The sequence below is a fragment of the Opisthocomus hoazin genome, chromosome 29, assembly GCF_030867145.1.
Source record: "Opisthocomus hoazin isolate bOpiHoa1 chromosome 29, bOpiHoa1.hap1, whole genome shotgun sequence".
NCBI lineage: Eukaryota > Metazoa > Chordata > Aves > Opisthocomiformes > Opisthocomidae > Opisthocomus > Opisthocomus hoazin.
In genome coordinates this window covers 2109705-2135674 of record NC_134442.1, presented here as the reverse complement: position 1 = coordinate 2135674, position 25970 = coordinate 2109705, and positions in this window count along the sequence as shown.

The window sequence follows — 25970 nt, the reverse complement described above, 5'->3', positions numbered from 1 at the left end:
ATGCGTGTGTTGTATTTTCTATTGTATGTGCTGTGCGTGTTGTGTTGTGGTGCTGGTGTTGTATCCTATATTGTGTTGTATGTCATGCTACGGCATTATTGTAATGCATGTGTTGTATTGTACGTATCGTATGTGTTGAGTTGCATGGTATGTATTGCAGGGCCTGGCGTTGCGTTTATTGTACGTACTGTATTTTTTATTGCATTGACTGCTGTATGGTGTTTTGGTTTGTATTGTGGTTTATCACAATCAAAATCAAGTGTTATTAAAGAAAACAAGCAGTCTGTACCGCACCGCAAGCTAATAAGCTTAATGCCTTGGTGATGTGTTTGACCTTTGCTTCTGGGACTTTTTTTCCCCTCTTCTTACTCATTCCATGTTGACTCTGTGAGGAGTCCCCTCTGTGTCTTCCTTCCACTCCAGCCTTCTGCTGCAGGCAAAGACAACAGACATGTCTATGCCATGCAATATTGTGCATTTTAAGAATTGCAAGGCACTCTCACGATCTACTTCTGTCAGTATGACATGGAATTGTACCTTGCAGAAAGAGCTGCTTGGTTGCCTATGTATTGTACTGATTTTAGCTCTGAGCACAGTGCCATGCTGACACAGCTACACGTGGCTTCCAGCTCAGGGCCCGCTTTTTTGTCACTTCCCTGGGAGATCTCTCATCTCTATTCCACTGTGTGACATGTGAAAAAAAGAGAAGTGATCGAGTGTGGTGCTGTTATAACTTATATTTCAGCATCTAAGGAAACAGGACAAAGCCAACTCAAAACATTTCAGACATCGCTGGAGACTTCAGATGGTGTCTTGATATTCTAAAACGTTTTTAAATTGTACGTTTTTCTAAACAAACTGCTGGGACATGAGGCTAAAACTTTGGTGGTGTATGAAAATGAATATGTGAATAGTCTTCAGACTGCCTGTAAGGAATGGAGAGTGGTAACACGGGGTCCTTCTCGTACTCCCAGGCGAGAGGCACCTTTATGGCTGGCAGTAAGAAGGGGTTTTAGCCAGTGCGTCCTTCTGCTGCCTCTTTTCCCAGCACCCACGCACGAATTACAAGAAAAGGAAAATGCAAGCAAATCCCTCTTGGTAACAAGAGAGCCGGGTGTGGGACCTGTGGCTGAGCTCGGGACAGGGAGCACCCCTGGAGCAGCCTTGGGGCTTGCTGCCAACCTGCCTTCAAATGAGCTCTCCCAGCAGGTTGGTGCCCAGGAGTTACTTGGAGTTTTGCTCTTCTCCTTCAGGAACCACGTTCGATGCCAAGCACACCCAGAGCCAGGAGAGGACTTCTAGGACAGCTGGGGCTGATGGTGACAGTTCCCACCAGCTGCCCAGGCCAGGGAGATGCAGGTGAGATAGCAGGGAGGAGACACCAACTAATTGCCTCTTCTCTTGCAGGAACAGGCTTTAGCAGCAGGAGAGAGCCAGGCACAAAGGGCCTCTGAGGTCAAAGAAAGTGTCACGCAGCCAGAGCACAAAGAGGCGAAAGGAGAGAAACAGGTGCAAGTCCTATGGCTGGGACAGTGCTTTCAAGGTACCACCTGCCATCGAAACACGAGAACAGCGAAAGGCACTGGCAGGTGATGGAGTGACTGGGAAGAGTGCCTGGCAGAGGGAAGAGCACTGAGAGACAGGAGACAAGACAGAAACGGAGGTGAACCAGATGGCAGGTTGAGACTGAGGGTCTACCAGCTACATTGCTCTTCTGGGCCAACACTGGTGCGGGCAGTCGCACTGCCTGCTATGCGTGGCCACAGACGTGCAATTGGAAGCAGCATGGCTTCATAGGCACTAGAAGACGTCCCCAAACAAACCGCACTCCACGCTGCTTTGGTTTTCAAAAATTGACCTGAAGGTGGTGCCCGATATCTGCTTAGAGCAGGCAGAAGGTGGCCTTGGAGAACGTCACTTGTCTTCTGTGGATACTCTGTGATGCCAGCAGCAGATTTTTGCAGGTGGTTAAGAGGGAATGGTGTGAGAGGTGGGCACACTTCAGCAATATGTAAAGGAAGAGCTGGGGTCATTCTGGGGAGAGCACTCTGGCAGAGACAGCTTTGCTTGTTTGGCTGAGCCCTGTCCCTAATCACCACAGCCCCCAAACAGGTAGTGCAGAGGGGACGTGCCTAGGTGGGAAGCAGCTCGGGGTATGCGTGGTCAAACACCTTCAAGTCCTTCCTGACTCCAGCAGGTGGAGATGTGGCCGGTGGTTGGCAGGCCTGGTCCTCCTGTAAGGTCTGTGAATGCTGGGGCTGATCAGTCAGGTAGGCTGCAGCCACATGCCACCCACGGGACTGAAAAGGTCTCTGTCCTCTTGCTCGAGAGCTAGGCCAGCTTCAGGTTCGCTAGTGCACTGCGCACGCACACAGCGCTCCCACCAGGAGCTGGCCCGAGACACTCGGTCTTTCCAACTGCGGGGTCCCTATGACCTGTGTTCCCTTCTGCCATCACCAGCAGCCAGGCCGCTAGACCCACCCCTCTAGCAGGTACAGAGCGGGGCCACACAGAAAAGGATGTGGAATGGCTCTCAAGAAGAAGGTCGGACAGGCTGTGGGGAGTAGGGACAGGGTTCAGCCAAACAAGCTAAGCAACCGGCACTTTGCTTATGCTCAAGGACGAGCTTCTTGAGCCCCCCCTTCTCTCCATTTTCCACACTTATTCATCCCCCTCGACTTCCTTGGCTCCTCACTTTCTCTGCCCTTGTCTCCTCTCAATCAAGGGACCTAGCCCCGCCTACTAGTCCCCCTTGCTCCCAGGTCTGTCACATCTGGGAACAGATTGGGTCTTTCAGGGGCTGTTAGCTAGGTCATCTTGGCCTTGCGTGGCATTACTGCAGTGGTTTCCTGGCTACAGCTGTCCCTGCCAGAGTCCTCTCCCCAGAATGACCCCGGCTCTTCCTTCAGATATTGCTGAAGTCTGGCCACCTCTCACACCATTCCCCCTTAACTTCTGGTGACATCTGGCTCTTCCTCATGGCACTGTAACTCCTGCCAGCTTTCTTTCATCTTTCCATTTAGCAAAGGCTTCAACCAGGTCCTAATCATCATCCCCAGAGTTGTCTGCATGTCACATCATTATTTTGCATCCTCTTTCTAGCCTCAATGTGCCAGTCTTCTTCATGCCATGGTGGCTCTGAGCACGCTCCTGTCTGACCAGCCATGGTGTCAGCCCTGCTGAGCGACTCTTGCCCTTTGTGCCCTCCTTGACTGCCTGCAGCCCCATTTTGCCGGGCGTGGAAATCCTTGCCTTGCGCACGAGAGTGAATTGGACTCAGGCACGGTTAACTGTGAAACCTGGCAACTTTATTCCAAGAACTAAGTCAGCTTCAGCATTTGTGTGCACTGGGAAGTGTTGCGGAGGAAGAACCGGACTCGACACGATGATCAATGTGATCACGTACAAGCCGTTTATTAGCCTCAGATAGCTCACTTTTATATTCCCCACTACATACGCGGCGATTCCCCATTGGTGATAATCAATTTAACTCACATAGTAACTCGATTATGATTGGTGTGCGTCACTAGCTCACGCGCAGTGCTCGTGGCCTTCTTGCAGGCGGCAAGTTCCTCTTCGGCATCTGGGAGTTGTTTGTCTCTGCATTCTTACTTCCTCATTCCAACCGCAGTTTGTCCTCTGGATGCTCTTGCGGCCTTATGCTAAGGCTCTGCGGCCTTAGGCTAAGGCTTCATGGCCTTCTAGAGAAATGCTGGATTGCTCACATGTCCCCAGTCCTTTAATGCTTCATCCTCCACAGGGAGGAGAGCGGGCAGCACAGAGCAGGCCTTTGATGCTGAGGCTGCCTTTGGAGCAGCAGGCATTGCCCCAGAAGGAAATGATCATGGTCCAGTGCAGCCTGCGCTGGTTCCTGTTGATCCTGCTCCTCAAGCCTTTTTTCCCCTGAGGAACTGCAGGAGCTCCTTCAGAAGAGTAAAGAATTCCACCAGCTTCTGGCGTGGAAATGGACAGGAGCTAATGCTGCCCGACTGTGTTGGTGTTGGCCTTGGCCTCTGAGAGGGGCTTGAGGTGGAGAGAAAATGACTCCATGGCTGTGCTGTTGTTCTTGCTGAGCGCAGTCCCATCTGTAGCAGGATCCAGTTGTAGAAGTGCTGCGTGGAGGTGTAGACTCCAGGCTGGTTTGGTCTGGCACAGCCTCTCCCCCAGCTGGTCACTCCAACAAGCCAGAAGTAGTCGTAGGTGTTATCTTTGCAGACCAGAGGACCACCGCTGTCACCCTGCAGCGGAGGAGAGAGGGTTAAGGTGGTGTTGGGTGGCCCCGGTCAGCACTCTGGCTGGCTCCTTCTCTCCCGCAGCAGCTGCCAGAGCTGTCCTGACTGCACACAAAGGCTCTGCTCAGGTGCTGGAGCCTACAGAAGCTTGTCTGGCAGGGGGTGGTGGGCCAGTCAGGCAGGGCTCTCTCTCTGTCCTCTTTGCACAGTGATCCTGGATGTGTGGAAGGGGGATGTTGCAGGACTGGGCTCTGGAGCTGTGGGCTGCCCAGAGCACTAGATGGGCTTTGTGGGCAGAGAGCCAGGCCTCTGGGACAAGGGCGGCCCTGGGCAAGGACCTGCATCTGGGCAAGGGGAGGTGAACCCCAAGAGTGGAGGGGACCCAGCAGTGGCAGGCTGACTTGCCAGGCAAAGCACGCGCTGGGGCAGGTTTGGGCGGTTGCCACAGGGCTGCCTGTGCTGTTGGGGGTGGACTTGTAGCACGCTCCTACCTGGCAGGTGTCGATGCCGCCCTGCGGATAGCCAGCACACAAGTTGTGGCTGTGGATGGCCCCTCCGTACCAGCGGCTGCTGTTGCAGAGCTTGATATCGATGAGGCAGACCTTGGCCTCCTGCAGGACATAACTTGGTCCCCCAGCTGTCAGCACAGAAAGGAGTTAACAGCCAGCAGCTCGCTGCCAGTTCTCCTCTCCTCCCCCCCCCGCCCCCGGCGTCTGGCTGAAGCCCTGCCCTAGGGCTGGGCTTTGCGTCTCCAGAGGCACTGTGCCGCTGCTGTCTCCCTTCTGTCTTGCTTGGGGTAATGGGCCAGGCCCACCTCTCCATCGGCATGCACCCCGCAGCCCGACTCTGGCTTTCGCCTTTGCTGCCAGGAAGCCCACCCCGCCTCCCCAGTGTGCCCAGCCTGCGCTCAGGACACCACTCCCTTTTGGGAACTCACCTCTTGCAGTCGTGGAACCCCAGCCACTGACGTAGCAGCTTCTCAGCTGCGACACTCTCAGCCAGGCGTCGGGCACACAGGCAAGCTGCACGTAGTAGCCGCACAGGACAGGCTGGTCCAATTCCAGCAAGGCAATGTCGTTCCTCTGCGTGATGTTGTAGTAGTGCTCGTGAACCAGTAGCCGCTTAATAGTGCGCACTTGGGTCTCAGGGCCCAGCTGAGTCAAGTGGCTGGCCCCGATCACCACGTGCCACATGGTGATGTGCCTGCAAGGCAGGTGGAGAGAGGGGTCAGAGGGAGCGCAGCCACGTGCTGCAAGCAGCCCAGCAGTTGCCTGCCTTCTGCTGCACAGGGCAGAGAGGAAGGCAGCGCTAGGGAGGGTGCGACTGCCCTAGCACGCCTTGGGCACAAGGAGTGTCGGGCGGGAGGCTGCTAGGAAGCCGTGGCGTGAGCCCAGCCCTCTCGCGAGCAGTCTCTCAGCTGGGCTTGGCAGTGCCCAGGCACTGTTCGTGCTGCAAGGGAGCGGGATGGGATCCGAGGTACAGAAATGACCACAGTGCCGCATGCAAATACAAGCCTAATTTCATGCACAGTGATGTTATCATGTCATAAGTCGATATCATACAGTACAGTAAAATCGTCTGCCTGACTTTTTCCCCAAGGTAATAAACGGCACGGCAACGAACACATAAAGCAAATATGGGTTTAAATACCAGAGACATTTGATCAAAGTCATAAACATTTTTACCGGCGACTATTTAACTGACACAGAAAAATGCGTATAACATAATTTAACAAAATCTAAGAAAACTGTTTTAACTCCCGCTTCTCAGCCCTGCTGTTATTTCCGCGCCACACTTGGGTGCCATATTTAGTGTTCTTGTTTGGCTGCAGCCGGCAACAAAAGCGCCATGTGGCCACCCTTCCCCCCCGCCGGGGTGCGGAGGAAATGGAAAGAAACAGGCAGAAAACTGGTGGGTGGGGATAAGGGCAGTTTAACAGAACAGCAAACAGAGGGAACAGCAACAACAACGTTACAGATGAGGAGAAAAGCACAAGACAAACCGCCCAACCCAGAGAGTCGTTCTCCTGGACCGGACCAGTGCCCGCGCTCCCGAGCCGCGAGTGAGTTCCCGCACCCAGCTCCCCCCCACTGGAACCCAGCATGGTGGCACATGCTATGGAATACCCTGTTCTGTTTGGTCAGGTGGGGTCAGCACCCCCAGCTGTGCCCCTTCCTGGAGTCCGGTGAAAATTCACCCTGTCCTGGCCAAACCCAGGACACTCTGGAACAAAACTCATCTTCTGTCCTAGCACATGCGCACTGTGTGATGCGTCTACCCAGCATGCTTTCTCTTTCTGTTGTAGTTTGCCTTGTGCATCAAAGCTACTGCTTCTTTCTCTTGCAGGTCAAGGTCCAGAATATGGGGCCAGTGGTAAGGATGCCCTGAGTAGGATCCAAAGGCTGATGGCAGAAGGTGGCATGACTGCTGTGGTCCAGCAGGAGCAGAGTACCACCATGGCGTCCATGGGCGGCTTTGGCAACAAAATCATTGTGAGCCACCCGATCCACCGCAGCTCTCAGACTGGTGCAGAGTCTGCCTTCGTTCAGGGCACCGCAGTCCAGCTCACAGCAGCTGGCAGCCGAGCTGGAGGGACGGATCCTGTCGGAGTCTATGCAGCTGTCAGAGCATGGCCTGAGCCCGCGGACAGCCCCTGGTGGGAGTGAAGGACAAAGCGCTGGGGATCGGGACATGCTGGAGCAGGCCCAGTCCTCCATGGACACTGAGGGACCAACTGAGTATGGTGACCTAACTAATAATAACCATCTTCCTGACAGTACCAATTTCTACAGGAATGAGAGCACCAGTGGGGAGTGGCGGAAGAGGGAGAGACTGAGCCGTGTGTTGGTGCTACCCTTGTACTGCTCAGCAGAGACCTGTACCTCACAGCTGGCCAGGAGCTGGAAGAGTAGGGACGTGTGGCTCTGACAGGATGCTGGCGGTTCAGAGGGCTCCTTGATCCTGGGTGAGTGGGAAGGGACAAGGACTGCAAGGGAAGCCATGGGGAAGAAAGCATACTTCACTTGCAACATTCCCACTGCCAAAGCGTTGGCAGGAATATGAACCATACTGGCTGCACATCATGCAGATTTTGAAGCCCCATGGGATCCCCTGAGCTCAGCCCTAACCCTGCAGTTCGGTCAGTGTCATCCTTTGTAAAGCTGGTTTCCTTTCCTCTTTCCTGCCCTTATATGCCTGGGGGCTGGTGAGTAGAGTGAAGAAGACCTGCAGCATCCTTCTGGAGACAGGCAGTCTTACTGGGCAAACCTGGGCGTGGTGCTCCAGCTCCATCGCTGGAGTGGAGGAGTCTTCAGGCCATAGCCCCGCTCCATGGCACACCACTGCTTGCCCTTCGGAGCATGCTATTCTGAGACCTGTTCTGCCCGCACTGTGGTCTTTTTTGGGAAGAACGGGGCTTTGGCGAAAGCTGCATGGCTCAGGATCTGCTGCTCAGTTGGGGATCTTTCCTTTTTAGAGAGTTAGTTTAGCACTTGGTGGGAACCTAAGCAGAGCTTCTGTACAGAGGGGTAGAGGGACAGCGGCTGCTGCTCTCTAGTCAGGATGCAGTTCGTGCAAGGATGTTCTAAGCTGTGCCAGTATTAACGTGAATGAGCCGTCCCAGTGGCGTGGTGCCAGGACTGAGCTGCACCTCCTTGGCAGGGGGCAGGAAACGTCTTTCAGCTCCAGGCCAGGCTGTGAGGTATGGGTCTGTGATGTAAGGTGTTGCATGTGAAAGCTTGACCTTGTACAGGTAGTTTCTAGTGGAGATATCAAGGCTCTGGCATTTTGGTTTTAGTCTCAAATGTGATTTTCCTTTTCGTTTGTAACTCTCCATCCCTAGCAGGCTTGTGGAGGAAGGACAGGGAGAGCGTGAGTGCTAATGAGGGAAACACCAAAGATCAATGTCATTAAAATATGACAAACCCTTGCTTGACCTACTGTCTTCATTTGTGTGGTGATTGTCTCTGTGTTCGGCCGTGGGGTAGGTACATCCAGCTCAGAAGCTCAAGGTAGCTTACAAATGTCAGATGATGACCACCCCCTTCGCAGGAGGAAAACAGGCTTAGCCTTTGAGTTGGAAGCCCAAAACTGGGAAATGGGGAGGAGCATTTGGGAGTCTTGCTTGCAAATTGTCTTTTAACCAGTCTAGAGATGAGCAGGCACTTCTGCGTTTCCCACCAGTCAAGTACTGCAACAGGGAGAAAGAGGAGCGTTGCTCCTGTTGTGCTTAAAAAGATATGTAGAGATGCAGCACCGTCTGTCGTAGGCAAGCAGAGAGTGGTCTTTCTTGCTGACCTCAGAGCAGAAAAGCGGTGCAGTATCTGGCTGTCCTGGATAAAGAAATGCATGCCCTGGTGTTACCACTCTGTGGTGAGGGATGCTTCCCCTGCCGTCTGAGCACCTGCTGGCAGCTGCTGTGCTCCTGCTCAGCTCCTCTAGACTCTGCGCTGCAAAGACATTACAATAAATAAGGCTGTCATTAGGCAGCACTCAAGCTCCCAGTCAGAAGAGTCTGTTAGAGAACATTAAGCAAATCTTCTCTTAAATCGCAGCCTGGAAATGAATCTTAAATCAAATCAGCTGCTGCCAGGCCTCATTGCAGAGTGTTAATGAGTCTCTAAAACCTGCCCTGAGCCAAGCACATCCCTGATCTGACAGGAGAGCAGCCTGAAAAATGGGATTCCCTTGTGTGGCGAGAAGGGTTTCGGGCATCCCTGATTGCCCCAGTGTGGGGTGGCCTGAGGATGTGCTGGCACTTGGGGACAGGAGGAGCTATGCCTCAGCTGCAGGCTTGGGCAGACAGGGCGGTGCAGGCCTAGGTAGAGCTGTTTACTGCTCTGCTTGAAAACAAACTAAAACAGAGCCTGGAAAAAAAAACTGCTTCTGTTTCAGCTCAGCCTGGCCATCTCCTCTTCCCTCTCCCTGCACAATTCCTGGAAGAGCCTTGAAGGCCTCTTCTTGGTAGATGTGTTGCAGAGCATTTGCAGATGTCCATTTCCATAGCCAGAGCCAAGTGACCTGCAGGACAATTTCCATCACAGTTGGAGAAAGGTCTTCTGGGATGCCTCTCTCTGGCAGATTCTCAGAGACCTGGCACACACCATGGCTGGGCACTCTGGCCTTGGCTGCTGTGCAGAGGCTTGAAACCTGGTCTGCTGAGGACTTCCCCTTAGTCCAGTCCTGCCCCCACTGGAGACAGTGGCAGAGCAGGCAGTGAGCTCCAGTGGGAGCAGGAGCAAACCACAGCTGCTGTCTTTGGACGTGGACTTGTGACATCTCTGAAGCTCCAGAGCAGCTTTTTGTTCGAGGCTTCTAGGGAAACTCTTCCAGATGAGGTAAGGATGGAGGCCTGGTCAGAGCAGGCAGGTTTGATGTTTCTCCTGACCCACTTTGTAGCTCTGGGCCAAAGGCTGGTAACAGCTGCAGCCTGACTTCTGTGTTCATACAGGTTTTAAGCAGGAACAGTGGGCAGGGTGGGTGTGGGTGGCCTTAATCTTCACATGCTGCCTTGGACATGCTTTGTAGATGACCTGCTGTGGCCATACAACTAAGCAGGTGCTCTCAGTGGTGGTGGGCTTGTATGTAAAGAGAGCAATGCTGGTTTTTTGAGTTTCAAACCTAGAATCTGCCAAGCTCAGTTTCTGTCCCTGCCTGAGACCTGATGGAGGGGGATGGGTGGGTGGGAAGAGTGAGGACGGGAGGGAAAATTGAGCACACTTATGCCATGGATTCACTTCCCCCCCCCCAGTGCAATTTACTTCTGATGCCTTCCATGCTTCTTGTGGAACAAAACTCTCTCTCTGCCTTGGACTACCCTGTTCTGGCCCAGCAGTCTTCCTTGGTTGGTTTGGGCAGGGCTGAGCTGACCTTGTACCCTCAAACAACACCCCTGAACCTGAGGCACAGAGCCCTGCGTGGAACAGGAGGTGGTGGGATTGCCCGGGTCCAGGACAAGCGCAGCAGCGGCATGGAGCTCCTTCCCCAAACCTCGCAGCTTACCGGCTCACTGCAGTGTGGTAACGCAGCGCTGAGACCAACACCCTGACAGGAGCGATGTGGAAATTCAGCAAGAGCTGCCCGAGGAAACCAAACCAGAGCTGTGCATGCTTGCTGGCCCAATTAAGGAGGCAAAATGAGAGCTTTGCTGCTTAGGAGGAGGAAATCACCTTCAAAACCAAAAGCTTTCTCAGCCTTAGCCTGTCAGGAGCCTTTAAATGCGATAACAAAATCCTGGGGAAAGGAGAAATACGGTGCAGAGAATTTTATTTAGCTTTCAAAAGGCTTTTGATAAAGTCCCTCAGAAGAGGCTATTAAAGAAACTTGGTCACCTCAAGGGCGAGGGGTAGAGTCCTCCTGGAGATGGAAGCTGTTTGAGGTGGGAATTGGAGTCCAAAGTAACAGCCAGTTCTTGGTGTGGAAAGAGGTTAATGGTGGGTTGGACGGGTTCTCTAGAAGTCCTAATGAGCTGTAAGAGGAGGGGAACAGCTGAAGATATAACATTATTTAGGTTGGCTAGGAAGAGAGAAGGTGCCAGAAGCCTTGGGCAGCAGGAGGAGGTAATGGTTGGAGCTGCTGTGCTGGAAGGGGGCTTTTGTATGAATCCTTCACAGGATTGACCTGCTCGGTTGTTACTGAGCCGGCGGATGCTCTGGCACCCCCGATCCACCTAGTCGAATTCGATCAGCAGGGACATCTTCCAGTAGACCAGGTTGCTCCAAGCAAGCATGCGGATCTAGTTGGACTGGATGACCTTGAAATGTCCCTTCCAACCCCAAACCATTTGATGAGTCTACGACTGGAAGGGTTCCAGGTCAGGCTGGATGGGGGTTGGAGCAACCCCATCTACTGGAACATGTCCCTGGTGATCCAGTTGGACTGGGTGGACCTTGAAGGGTCCCTTCCAACCTCAACCATCCAATGAGTCTGTGATTGGCAGGGGTCAAGGTCAGGTTGGACGGGGCTTGGAGCAAGCGGATCTCCTGGAAGATGTCCCTGGTGATGACTGGGGGGTTGGACTAGGTGGACCTTGAAAGGTGCTTCCAAAGAACTTTCCAACCCCAAACCATTCTCTGAGTCTGAGACTGGAAGGGTTCAAGGTCAGGTTGGATGGGGCTTGGAGCAACTGGATCTTGTGGAAGATGTCCCTGCTGATCTAGTTGGACTGGGTGGACCTTCAAAGGTCCCTTCCAACCCAATCTATTCGAGGAGTCTATGAAGGTTCAATAGACCAAGCCACCGATAATGGTGGCAGCGGGATTCAAAGAGGGATTGTGGGACCAAGACAGCACAGACATTCGTGACGTGGGCACCAGCCATGGCGGAAGAAGCCGGTGGCAGCCCTGTCACCAATGGCAACAGGTCTGTGGGTGCCACGCACCGTGAGCAACGAAACAGTGGTGGCTGTGATGTCACTATGGGTCTCTGACACCCCCACACAGGGGTAAAAAAGGGGTCGCGCGGTGGTGGGGCCTTCACTCTGGAGGAGCCCCCGGAGGAGGAACACAGGGATGAGCTCCCCCGTGGCTATGACCGGGAAGGGGCAACCCGTCACCGTCCGGCGGACCAAGGTGGACTTCTGGAACGGGGCAGGGGTGGGGCACACCTCCATCATGCCCAGCATCACCCCTGAAGGTACAACTACCCACCTCCCCTGCAGCCACATCGTGGTGGCCAACGGTCGCGTGGGAGAGATGCGGGGCTGCGGCCATATCCGGGGTGGCACCATCTGGGGCAGGCGACTGTGACGATGCGTTGCCGCTGCCACCACACCGCGGCGGGAGGAGGCGTGGGAGCGCGGGGTGGTGGTGGATGGTGAGCGTGACCTGGTTTTCTTCTGCTTTCCAGAGCGAACAGCCATCTGGGACAGGGTGGCTGCCTACGTTGAAGAACGTCTCCTGCTGCACAAGGTAGTCCAACACCCATTGTCCTCCTGACCCACCCGGACATGTGGGGTGACCCCCATCGCCCCATGGCGTGGCCTACACTTACTCTTCCCCACCCCAAAAAGCTGGAAACTCGCCCCAAAATTCCCCCGTTGATGGACAAAAAAGGGCTTGGGTGAGGGTGGGATCACCTCTGGTAGGTGCTCTTGGACCTCAGGGCTGGTCTTGGTGGCTGGAGACCCACCCCCCCGGATGCCTTTTCTTGCTTCTCACGTGAATTGTTGCGCAGACTCAGTCACCCTCTGCCATTGTTCCTTTCTGAGTAGGTGGTGTTACTTGAGTAGGGGGTCAGTGAGTCAGTGGTCACCATCTCCCCGTGCCGCAATCACCTTTTACCTGTCAGGCTCGCAATCTTGGCAAACCTGGTCAGTCTCTTCAGTCCGTTTCACAGAACCACACTCCATCATTTCTCTTGACAAAAACACAATTACCCACTATGGTTAGCGTTAATGGTTACCTGGAGAATAGACCTCTGTTCCCAGACCTAATGTCCAGGTGGGTCGGGCTGTACCAGAAACATGGCAGCACTGTTCTTGTTTATGGTCAACTGATTCTATCACCCTGGTTACAGAGGGACTTGGCGTCCCTCGCCACTGCCCCGCCTTCATGTCTCTGAACAAGGAAGGGGGGCAAGATCCATCCCGAAGCACCATCCGTGGTCAGGGCCACCTCCAGCTCTTCCCACTGGCCAGTCCTCACCTTTCGCTCCTTCTCTTCTGCTCCAGGGGATCCGAATTCCCAGCCTCGGGTGCTTTGACCTCGTCAGTGAGCAGATCCAGGTTGGAGAGGAGGTCGTGACTATCCACTGGCCGGTGTTTCGTCTGGCCAGGAACCTGGCGGAGGTCCGGAACCTGCCGGAAGTCCACAACCTGGTGGACGACAAGGCCTACCTGCCTGGTAAGGTGGTGGATTAGATCTTGGTTGGTCACGCAGTCATGGAGTCCCTTCCCTGGGTCTGAAATTCTTCTCTAAAGCAACTCCCGCTCATCAGAGAAGTCCAAAAAATGGGGTTTTTCTGGGTGACGTGATGGGAAACGCCATCAGAAGGACCATGGCGTGAGCGTCTCCATCCTCATGTGGGTTTATTTCCAGGCCACAAGGAGCTGGAGCCCCTCAAATACTTCAGGGTGGCCACGGAGGCCTCCGTGTCCCGGAGGAAGGTGGAGGACTGCATCCACGGCACCACGTCCCAGCTCTCTCACTGCTTGGGGACTCGGGAGAACATCGCCTTCATCCTCAAGGACGTTGGGGTGCTGCTGATCGATGGCACGAAGGTGCAGATGAAGTTCTATTACAACTTCATGAAGGCGTTGTCTGGGAAGGAGAACTTGGAAAAAGTCGTCTTCAAGGTGAGCATTGTGGTTTCTCCGTGGCACGGGCGGTCCCATGGCGGTGTCCCCGGCTGTGGCCCACCAGGACATGGCCAACCACTCAGGCCAAGAAGGAGCTACAGTCGTCCTACCAACTGCCTCAGGCTCCTGCGATATTGAGTGCCTCAGCCATGTTGAAGACGTCCTGCCCTCTTCCGGTTCCTCCAACGCTGGGTGCCTTGTACATGCTGAGGACGTCCTCCCACTGTTGGGGTCCTCCAACACTGAGTGCCTTGTCCATGAGAAGGATGTCCTTCTATCTTTGGGCTCCTGCAATATTCAGTTTCTCAGGCATGCGGAGGATGTCCTGCCCTCTTCACGTTCCTCCAATGTTGAGTGCCTTGTCCATGATGATGACATCCTCCCATTTTTGGGCTCCTCCGACGCTGGGTGCCTCATCCATCAGGAGGATATCTTGCCACCTTTGGGCTCTTACAACGTGGAGTTCCTCACCCGTGCTGAGGACATCCTGCCATGTTTTGGCTTCTCTATGACAGGTCCCCCAGCTGCTGGACATGATGGAGTCGTGGCGGACACCTGTGGCTTCACTGACCTCATCTGGCCGTGCCATCGTCTTTCCCGAGTGAGTACGTCGGTGGCTGCAGCCACTGTTTGACGCAGATACAGTTGGTCCTTGTGACCACGGGTGTCCTCTTGATGCCCTCAGGTCGTAGTCGCTCCCAAAAGGGAGATCTGACGGGCAAGAGGGCGATTTAGGCAATGCCTTCTTCCCGTGGTGGCCTGGTGACTCCGTCTCTCTGGGTTGTCCATGAGGTGGGCTTGAGAAAAAGGTGGTGGGCTTGAGAAAAGTGTGGTGGGCTTGGGAAAAGGTGGTGGGCTTGGGAAAACGATGGCCTTCACGACAACGCCAAACATCTGCCCGCGCCTCTTGGGTTACGCCGGTGTCTTCTCCTCGCCTCCAGGTTTGAAATGGAGATTGCGGCCAAACTACCACCCAAGAAGACCTTGAGGTGCGGCTCCCACGATGAGGAGTGGATGAGACGAGAGACTCTGCCACGTCTCGGAGGAGGCCATGAAGGTGAGGCAGCTCCCGGTTCCTTTCCGCCACGCGCAGGAAACCAGACAGGGAACTCACCGGTAATTTCTCCTAATGACTCGTTTGCCTCCACCGAAACGGAGCCCCAGGGTGGGATATCCTCAAGAGTACGGTGGGAGGAAGGTCACCCAAGACCCTTCCTCCTCGGAAATGACCTTCCCCGGCGTCACCCAGCTCCTCGTTCCCAAACCCGGATAGGGGCTGCGAGGGGAGCAGAAGGTCCCTGCGTGTCACCGTCACGGCGACGCTCTTCTGACAAGGTGTCTCCTCCTTGCTTCCAGACGGATTTCCTGGTTTTCGCTTTGCCGACAGCCCAAGGCCGGCCACCAGTCCGGTACCACCATGCTGCAATATCACAGTGAGGCAGAAGAGGAGAAGGTCCCAGGGCAGGTGAGGCTGAAGACTCTGGTGTCTGCACGGGGTCGTTTCTGCCCCAGGAGGTGGGAGACGCCCCATCCCTGGGAATGTTGATGATCAGGTTGGATGGGGCTCTGAGCAACATCATCTACTTGAAGATGTTGAAGACTGGGTGGACCTTGAAAGGTCCTTTCCAACCTCAAATCATTGAAAGGGTTCAAGGTCAGGTTGGATGAGGCTTGGAGAAACCTTGTCTACTGGAAGATGTCCCTGCTGATCTAGTTAGACTGGGGGGACCTTGAAGGGTTCCTTCCCACCCAAACCGTTCCATGAGTCCGTGATTGGAAGGGTTCAAGGTCAGGTTGGACGAGGCTTGGAGCAACTCAATCTACTGGAAGATGTCCCTGCTGATCTACATGGACCTTGAAGGGTCCCTTCCAACCTCCAACCATTCCAGGAGTCTGTGATTGGAAGGGTTCAAGGTCAGGCTGGACGTGGCTTACAGCAGCCTGATCCAGTTGAAGACGTCCCTGCTGATGGCCGTGGGGTTGGACCCGATGGACTTTAAAAGGTCCCTTCCAATCCCAACCTTTCTACGGCTTTCTGACCCAGCCCCGAACGCTCATGGGGGGAAGGCAATGCCCAGAGGGGTGGAGCTGCCAGGACCCACCCCATTCCCTAAGGCTGGTTCTTCTCCAGCCCTTCAGGAGAACCCCTCGAACATCCTTAGGTAAGACCTCTCTTGTTGCGTCCCTCCAGGCCGGTCTCCGCTACCAAAATCCCACCTGCGGCCAACCAAGCTAAAGACAAATGCCAGTGGAAAGTCCAAGAACTGCAGCAAAACCCCAAAGAACGAGAAAAAGAAGGAGGAGGAATAGAACCGAGCGACAAATTCCTCATCAACATCGCCAAGAAGATGGTCTTCCCACAGCACGCGGTCTGCCCCTCGATCTCTCCCAAGCACCATGAAGCAGTGCGGGAGTCCTCCCTTTGCACTGTGCATTCAAATCAGTCTCCTGCGGGTGCCATGGACCACAGGAAAGGCTGCCACAACCCGTTGCCTTCCTTGCAGACCCTGAAAGCCATGTACACAATGCTGGAGGAGCTGGTGCTGAATTGTCCTGCCTGCAGAGTCGGCGAGGAGCTGCAGAATATCTTGCAGGTCTGGCATGTGCAAAGAGTCGGCTCCACAGGGGCTGCTCCTCAGCCTAGGGCAGGGGGTGTCCGCTCTTGAGGGGACAGTCCCCACCGCAGCGCCATGCAGAGAGAGCACACTGCGGGGAGGGTGCCCACCTCCCTTGGCTAACCAGGGGCTGCCCACCAGGCTCTTCTGGGGCACAGTGCCTGCAGAGGGGGTGGCTTCCGCCTCCCTGCAGGGCCATAACGTTGGCCTGGGGCCTTTGTCTCAAGCCTGCGAGGCACGCACCACAGGCTTTGCTGGAGGAGATCAGAGGAAGCCTTGATGGACCGTGCGAATCCAGTGTGGGAGTTGAGCAGTGCTGCTTCTGCTGCAGCGGGTGTCTGCCGCTAGGGCTCACCAGCGCTTCTCTCTTCCCAGATGCTGTTGCCTTTCGCCAGCTCAGAGAGAGCAGTAGTGGTGCGTAGGAGGACCCTGGGCAGGATCAGGAGCCTGAGCCACTTGCTGGACAACTATCACTCCCTGAAGGTAAGGACCGGGCCCCTGTCAGCCAGACCATCTTCCATTCCCTGCCCAGCGCAGCAGCCAGCAGCTCAGAGGTGCCTGCAGGGCAAGCCTGGGCACGGGTCTGGGCTCTTCACCGGCCTCTGTGCTGCTGCAGGGGTCTTGGTCCATGGGCTGTTCTCTCCAGGACCCCCCTCTGTGCCAGGAGCCAGCTCTGCCCCCGGTGCGCTGTGGGACGGGACAGCCCGGGGAGCGTGGTGGAAGCCCAGGCCTGGCAGCTCTCCCTGCGCGGGGCTGCTGCCCAGGTCGAGCTGCTTTGGGAGTTGGGGCCGGCAGGGCCCTGCACAGCTCTGACGCACCTGCACCAAGCCCCCCAAACACGCTCTGGGGTTCAGGGCTTTGGCCCCAGGTGCCTGTCCTCAGCCTTTCTACTGCTCTTCCTCCCTTGCCCAGGCTGCTCAGAAAGAGGACAGCCCTGCCTCCTGCGGACAGATCCAGATCCTGATCCTCGGACAGCTGCCTGGATGTTTCCTCCTCCACATGTCGTTCAAGGAAGAGGAGACTGTGGCTGTCTGCTCCCTCTTCATATTCAACCGCCAGCAAAAATGTAAGAGAAGCTGTGGTGGGCTGCAACCATCCACACACCAACATCACCCGATACATCTGCTTGTCTTCCTGGGTGCTGTGACGGGCCATTCTTGTGCTTGGTGGAGGCACCAGCATGTCACCAGCACGGCCTCTGCCGCTGGCCCACACGCTCTCTCCCAGACTGTTCATCGTCCCATCTGGCCAGAGCTGCTCCTTCACCCAGGAGCAGCCCAAGCCCACATCTTCCCCTCTGCCCTGAAGAGCCTGAATCCCTGCCCCGCAGCCCTCCAGCCGTGTCAGCTGTCCCCCACGTCACCGTTATCCCAGCCATGGTTGAACGGTGGGACAGCACGCAGAGCTCAGCTCCTGGAAGTTTCCCAGGCCAGCATCATTGGCACAAGGACACGGGAGGCCGGGTCGCCCTTTCGTTGATACCACCGTGCACCACCTCCTCCCCTGACTGTGGGCCATAACCTCCCTCCTTAGCCACTCCCAGGTCAGAGCTCTTCCCAGTATTTGGGAAGCTTGCTGGCCCAGCTGCTGTGTCTGACGGACTCTTGTGCGTTTGCCCCGCTCTGCGGGCACGGCACTGCCAGAAGAGACGGCGCAGCTCCAAGCGGAGTGGGAAGCGGAGAGCAGCTCCCTGCGCTCTTTGCCCAGCGCCCGTCACGTTACTGAAGTAATGAGCTCCCCCCTTGCTGGGGCTCTTGTCTGTGGACTCAGCGGGGGGCTTGGGTGAGCAAAGGCATTCAGAATCAGTGGTGATGGTGTGGCCTCTCTGTCCCAGGTGAGAGGGTTCTGGCTGTCCGCGAGCAGGGAGGATGTGAGGGCTGCACTCCAGTGTCCCAGCAGCAGCTCCTGGCCACCAGCAAGCCCTGGTTCTCTGTAGGGCCAGCACACTGTGTCCACTAGTCCAGCCTCCTCCCTCACCCTGGGGCTCTCTGTGCTTATCCTTCCCCGTGCAGTGACTGCAGCCCCAGCTGCCAGCTTTCCGGCGGGCACTGCCACCAGCACTGCCGGGCATCTCTCGCCAGGGCTGCTTGCGCTGCCCAGCTCAGCAGCACAATCAGGGTACTCGGTGTGACTTGTCTTTGCTCCATGCCTTCCTCCCATAGACCCTGGGCAAATACCTCCATCCTTCTGAGAGGACAGACATCCCATCTGTCTCTGAGAGGAGAGACACAACCATCTACCAGATGTCTGAGAGGAGAGACACAACCTTGGGCAAATACCTCCATCCTTCCGAGAGGACAGACATCCCATCTGTCTCTGAGAGCAGAGACACAACCATCTACCAGATGTCTGAGAGGAGAGACACAACCTTGGGCAAATACCTCCATCCTTCTGACAGGACAGACATCCCATCTGTCTGTGAGAGGAGAGACACAACCATCTACCAGATGTCTGAGAGGAGAGACACAACCTTGGGCAAATACCTCCATCCTTCTGAGAGGACAGACAGCCCATCTGTCTCTGAGAGGAGAGACACAACCATCTACCAGATGTCTGAGAGGAGAGACACAACCTTGGGCAAATACCTCCATCCTTCTGAGAGGACAGTCATCCCATCTGTCTCTGAGAGGAGAGACACAACCATCTACCAGATGTCTGAGAGGAGAGACACAACCTTGGGCAAATACCTCCATCCTTCTGAGAGGACAGACATCCCATCTGTCTCTGAGAGCAGAGACACAACCATCTACCAGATGTCTGAGAGGAGAGACACAACCTTGGGCAAATACCTCCATCCTTCTGAGAGGACAGACATCCCATCTGTCTCGGAGAGGAGAGACACAACCATCTACCAGATGTCTGAGAGGAGAGACACAACCTTGGGCAAATACCTCCATCCTTCTGAGAGGACAGACATCTCATCTGTCTCTGAGAGCAGAGACACAACCATCTACCAGATGTCTGAGAGGAGAGACACCACCTTGGGCAAATACCTCCATCCTTCTGAGAGGACAGACATCCCATCTGTCTCTGAGAGGAGAGACACAACCATCTACCAGATGTCTGAGAGGAGAGACACAACCTTGGGCAAATACCTCCATCCTTCTGAGAGGATAGACATCCCATCTGTCTCTGAGAGGAGAGACACAACCATCTACCAGTTGTCTGAGAGGAGAGACACAACCGTCTACCAGAAACAGCTGGCCAGTAGCGTGATGGATGTGGTCATGGAAGACCCTGACTTGTGGCTGATGGACGCAAGTGGGCTGTGGCTGGATTGCCGTGCCTTCGGCCCCACCAGGCCTTGTTCTGCCTCCCTTTCCATCCCTTCCTCCCTCCCTCCCAAAGCTAGCTGTCTCGGGCACCTGAAGCCACTTCAAGCTGGGTTAGCATGTTAGCAGCCAGGGCCTGGGGTGGTGGGTAAGGTGGTGGCTTGGCCTTGGCTGGCAGTCAGGCGGTGGGGTGACGGCTCCAAGCACCCTCCCTGTCGTGGTGGGGCCCAGTGGCTGCCTGGGGACCTTTCCAGGCATGGACCTTTTCATAAGAAGGAAGTTCTCTTTTGCATACAGGCCAGAAAAATGCAGGTCCTCCTGCCAGACCTGATGGAGGTCCTGCAGAAGGGTAATGAACATATCAAGACAAAGGCCCTGGTTGTTACCCAGAACATAAAGGGTCGCCTGAAGAAGAGGGAGGCCAGCTCCGTCGCTGTGCAGCTGGCAGAGAAGCTCCTACCGCTCTTTGATGAGGTGAGGCTGATGGGGCAGCCCGAGCCCCGCAGATGGGCACTGGGCAAGGGCAGCTGCCCTTCAGCCCAGCCCTGCGAGCAGCGCTTGGAGCAGCCTCTTCTCCTCTGCTTTCTGCCCTGGGCTCCTGTGGGATGGCTTCGGGTTCTGCAGCCCAGCCCAGCTTCTCCCTGGCAGCTGCTCCCAGAGCCCTGAGGGCTGCCCAGCTGCACTGCAGGGCAGGAGCAGACATTCTCCCCAGACCCCAAGGCAAGGGGCTGAGGCTGAGCTGGTGGGGCATGGCCCGGAGGCATTGCTGAGCACCAGCCCCCTGGTCTCCTCCTCAGCCCGTCCATGGGGAGCTCTTCTCCAGCATGGCTGGTGCCGCTGGTGGGGAGTGCTGGGTGTCTGGGAGAGCGCTCTGAGGCACAGGCTCTGCCTGGAGGAAATCTCCTGAGTGGCCTTTCACGAGCCCATGGCCGTTCAGCTGTGGCTGCAGGTCTGGCCCACAGCTCCCGTGAGCAGAATCCGACTCGGGAGCACCTCCCCTCCCATCAGCCATGCTAACGCTTCTGCTCACATTGGGCAGAGAGCTACTGTTGCTGAAGTCCTGCTGTGCTTCTCCCTGCCAGGAGTTCAGCCAGCTGAGAGAGCTCTCCATCAGCCTCTTCAGAGACCTGATGAAGACTGTGCGGGGGAACAACAAGAGGCGGATGAAGACCAATGCGCGAATGGGCCTGCTCCCGCTGTTCTTGCGCATGAGTGACCAAACGCAGAGCGTGGCCAAGGTACAGCTGTCAAAGCTCAGCAGTGGTGCAGGGAAGAGAGCCCCAGCCGCGTGGGCCAGGGCACGTCCCAGCTTCCTAAGGGTGGGATTGGCCCAGGAACAAAGCCAAGAATGGGGGACACCAAGTCTCCTTCCCCGGCCATGGTGCCATCTCTCATCTTCTGCTGCTCTGCAGGCCTCCGGGGAAGCCCTCCTGGCTGCGCGAAGCTCCTCGGGTGGAAGCAGCTCAAGCGCCTGGTGTGGACCCAGCAGGCGTGGAGGATCGGCGAGTGCTTGGTGAGGACAACCCCCAAGCCTTCGGGCCCAGGCTGGGTGAGGGCTGCTCCCTGGGTCTCAGCAACGGGGGGTGCTGGAGGAGGGCCTGCTCCGGCCGGCCGGGGAGGCTCTGCGACGTGGCCATGCCCATGTGCTCTCTGCAGCTGGTGCGGGACAGGAGCAGGGCTGAGGAATACCTAGAGCGGAGCCTGTCATACCTGCGGGATGCCCAGGCCCCCGTGCGAGAGGCGGCCGTCAGGTTCATCGGTGAGCCACCGCCCCCGGTCCGTCTCTGGGCAGCCTGGACCCAGCCCCCGCTGCTGCGCTGGCAGCGAGGAGCATCCCTGGGGCTGCCGGAGCCCCAGCTGCCCCGTGCGGGGCCTGGGCCTCCCTCTGCCCTGCTGCCCACGCCGGTGGGCTTGGGGGCACCTTGCTCAGCCCCCCTTGGCTGCTGCTCCTCCCGGGGGTCACCCTGCTGAGGGGGTGAGAGCGTGCAGCCGAGGCATCAGGGCCGGGGGCTTCGCTGCTGGCAAGGTGCTGGGGAGCGGGGGGTCTGACGCAGCTTTGTGCCTAGGGCTTGCTGCACGGCCCCTGGGGAAGCAGAACAGGGCGATGCTCTGCGAGATCTGCAGCGGTGAGTAGGGAGCCTGGTCTGGAGGGGATGCCGCGGGGTCTCTGCAGGCACGGGGGCTCATCTCGGCTCTGTTTCTGTCGGTCACAGCCCTGCAGACCCTGAAGGAAGACTGCGAACCCTCTGTCCGTGCCCTGGCAGATCAGACCATCCACATCCTGAGCTCTCCCTGGGCGCAGCCGACATCGAGATGGACCCTGCGAGCGCTGCGCTTCTGGCGCCGCTGAGCCGGGCAGAGGGGCAGCTCCTCTTGGGACCGCGGCTCTGTTTCAATAAAGCTGGTACAACAAGCCCAAACCCCCAGTGTCCTTCAGATGTGCAGCGCACTGAGTGTGCTGAGCGGACAGCGTCGCTCCTGGCCTCTCCCACTGCCTGCAGGACAGCTCATCCCTCGGCACACTGTGGCTGTCGTTGTGTTTGACACATTGACAACTCGGCTAGGCTTTCCCCCAAAAGTCGCTGGGTTTGCTCCCCCCTGGAGAAGTCTCTTCTTTAGCAGGGCAGGGAGAAAATGGTACATGGCAGCCCCCACGGAAGCAGGGTTGCCTGGAGAGCGTCCCGATACCGTCACTTCGCAGCAGCCCACGGCAGCACAGCGCACGCTGACCCCGGGTGTCCTTGCAGCAAAGCCCCAGCTGCCCCACTGGAGCACAGAGACCCGGAGGGGAGGAGGAGGGGAGATGCTTTAGGCAGCCTGCCCCCTCCCCAGACACCCCCGGGCATGGAAAGGCCCCTGCGCCCTGCCAAGCCGGCGAGTCGCCACTCGTGCCGCGGTGCAGAGGCGGCCACCTCCTGCGTGCTCTGGGCTGGCGCAGCCTTGTCCTGAGCCGGGGGAAGATTCCCTCTGCCTCAGTCCAGAGTCCTCACGTGCAAAGCCTCGTTTTCAGGGCCAAAATCCTCATTTTTGGGGCCCCAACTTGTCTGTTCTTGCCCACAGCCGCGTATTTCCCTGTCCCACTTCACCGCTCTCCACAGCTTCCCCAGGAGGGGACGTGAGACGGAGGTGCTGAGCTCTGCTGCTGGGGTCCAGGGACAGGACGCGTGGGAACGGCTCAGAGCTGCGTCAGGGCAGGTTCAGCTGGGCTCAAGGATCCGTTTCTGCACCGAGAGGGCGGCCGGGCGCTGGGACAGGCTGCCAGAGAGGCGGTCAGTGCCCCCGGTCTGTCCGTGCCCAGGAGCCCTTTGGGCAGTGCCCTCCATGCTCTGCTGTCAGGCCGGGCCAGCCCTGCAGGGTGGGCGGTTGGACGGGGCGATGGCTGCCGCTCCCTCCCCAGCGGAAGCTCCCTGCTCTGCCGTGCCCACAGGGTCACCGCGAGCACCCAGCCCACCCTGTGGAGTTCATCACCACATTGCCTGGGAGCAGGGCAGGCACCGGCGGAGGGGAGAGCAGGCAGCCAATAGCGGAGAGCAGCACCTCAGGGGAGGGTGGGCCCCACACCATGGCAGAGCGACAGCCCAGGTAGCCAATCAGAGGTCACATTTCAAATGAAGGGCAAGCACCCAGCGGGGCAGCCTGAACGCAAAGGGGGCCAATCAGAGGCAGCGTCACCTCAGGGGAGGGTGGGCACTGCATCTGGGCAGAGTGACAGCACTGTCAGCCAATGGCAGGTCATTCCGTCAGGTGAAGGGCAGGCACTGTAACCCAGCAGCCTGACCACCTGGGGGCCAATCAGAGGCAGCAGCACCTCAGGGGAGGAGACTGACAGCCCTCCCGACCTCTGCCGGCCAAGACTACATGGGAAGGAGGCGGGGGCCCTGCTTGCAGCCAGGCCCAGCTTCACCATGGCTCCTGTGGGGCCTGCCCCGAGGCCGCGCAGCCCCTGGACCAGGCCCAGGGCCCCTCCTCCCCCCTTCCACCGCTCCTCTCTGTCTCCTCTGCACCCCCCAGCTGTCCCCGTGTTCTGGAACCCCCCGTCTCCCTGATGCTGAGGCCGCCGGGGTGGCGGTGGAGTGGACAAGGCTGGGTGGGGGTGATGCTTGCCCTGGGGCCATCACCTCCCCACATCCCCTCCGCGCAGCCCCAGCGACCCCACAGCAGCCTACAGGGTGGTGAGGAGGGGCAGGACGTGGCTGCCGTCCAGTGTCTGCCCTGAGGTGGCGAGGACTGGGGGGATGTGGGGCTGGGGTCTCCCCCCCGAAGCAGGGGCGTCCCAGGGCTGATGCTCTCCCCCATCCCCACAGCTCCTGCACATCATCTCCTTCCTGACGCTGCCCGCCCTGCTGAGACGGGGCCAGACCTGCCGCTGCCTCCACGAGGGCTGCGACAGCGAGGCCGCCTGCACCTCCTCTGCACCGCTCTCTGCCCCGCCGCCGCCAGCGCCCGCCCCTGCAAGAGGGCCGCCATCCTCAGTTGTGAGTCTGTCATTGCCAAGGAAAGGGGCGGGGGTGGCGCTTGGTCTCCAGGACTCATCTTTAGCGTCCAAACTTTTATTGTAGGTTTTAATGCCTTCTTTTTAGGACCCAAAGCCTCCTTTTTAGGGTACAAACCCTCATTTCTAAGTTCCAAACCCACCTTTTAAGGTTCAAATGCTCATCTTAAGGGCTCAAAGCAACATTTTGACGGTGCAGAGCCTCCTTTTCAGAGTCCAAAGCATTGTTTATAGGGTCCAAAGTCTCAATTTGAGGTCTCAATCCTCATCTTTAGCTTCAAAAGCCTGCTTTTCAGGAGCCAAAGCCTCCATGTAGAATCAAAACTGCTCCTTTAGACTTAGAAGCCTTGTTTGTTTAATGTCCCAAGCTTCATTCTGAGGGTCTAAAATCCCATTTTAACAGCACAAAGCCCTGATTTTCAAACCCAAAGCATCACTTCAGGGCTTAAAATCATCAGAATTTCAGGGTTCAATGCCTCAATGTAATTTCCAAAGCTCCATTTTCAGGGCCCAGTGCTCCATTCTTAAGCCCCAAGCCATCCTTTGGCGGGTCTAAACTCTACTTTGAAGGGTCCCAAGCCCTCTTTTACACCTGAAAGCCTCCACTGGAGTGCCCAGAGCCCTCTATTTGGGACGAAATCTCCATTTCTGGAGGCCATGGAGGAACCAAGTCGTTCCCCTCCTTTTCAGGTTCTAAAGCGTCCCTTGTACATCTAGCCTATACTTTGGAGTGCCCAGAGCCCCATTTTCAGGGCTGAAGCCCTCATTTATGGGATCCAAACCTGTCTTTTATCACTCACAACCTTCTTTTAGGGCCCACAGTTCCATTTTGAGGGTCCTAACTCTCATTTTGGACGCAGAAAGCCTCTTTTTAGGCTCCAGAGCTATATTTCTAGCATCCAAAGCATCATTTTGACTTTCCAAAATCTTAGCTTTGGTGGCAGAGCAGAGAGCAGCCTGGTCCCACTGAGCGCAAGGCTGCTCTCCCGCCTCGGCTGCCCTCAGCCCGCCGTTGCTCTGCACACCGCTGCCCACACGATGACCCACAGAGGTCCCTTCCAACCCCTAACACACCGCCCTGGCAGTTTGCCTGTGGAGCGCTGGGGACAGCTGCCCAGGGGAACGGGGAGATGGCTCTGCCCCGTCCTGCTGCGAGAGCAGGGCTCGGCCCTGGTGCTGAGGGCACTGAGCGTCTGCCTTGCTGCTCTCCAGCTCCTCCGGCGTGCGTGGAGCCCTCCGTCACCAGGCATGGGAAGTGTGCGGCTCCAGCGTACGCACCCGTGGGTGTCCCAGGGCACACGTGGAGATCCCGCCTGGACCCGGGGAGTGACAGCTCTGCAGCCGCTCGTTCAGGCGAGGTGAGCACGCTTGGTTTTTGCCCTGCGTTAGTGGGGCACGAAGCACTCAGTCCAGCCCTTCAGCGAGCTGTGCATGCTTTCAGCCAGCTGGCACTTGTGCCGCTGCTCAGGAGAGCCCCTGCAGGTGAAATTGCCGCCTTGGCTTGAAGAACAGGCCAGCACTTCCCTGCTCTTGGGCTGTTGTCCTCTGCCCTCGGTGATTCCTGCCCTGGCAAGTCCAAAAGACGCCTCTGTGAATGCCCGCCTGTGCAGTGCGTGTCCTTCTGGCCTGGGGCTGTCAAAGCAGATCTCCCTGCAGCTAAGTGATGGCTGGGAAATGCGTACCCTTGCAGCCCCAGTGTCCTCCAGTGACAACCTGCTGGTCAGCTGAGTCCCCAGGGCTGGCTCAAAGCCTGCACAGTGGGACGCAACTGCTGCCTCACAAGACCTCTTTCTGTCCTACAAGAGGTCGATGGTGATAGCACCATCTGGAGGGCACAAAGCCTTTTTTTAGGGTCCAAACCCTCCTTTGCAGCATCAAACCCTCATTGATAAGTTGCAAGCTTCGCTTTTACAATTCACAGACTCTTATTAAGGGACCAAAGCATTCTCTTGAAGGCCCAAAGTCTGATCTGAGTGTCAAAGGGCTCCTTTTTAGAGTCCAAAGCCTTATCTTTAGGGTCTAAAGTCTCCTTTCATGGCACCAAAGCCTCATTATCTGGATCCA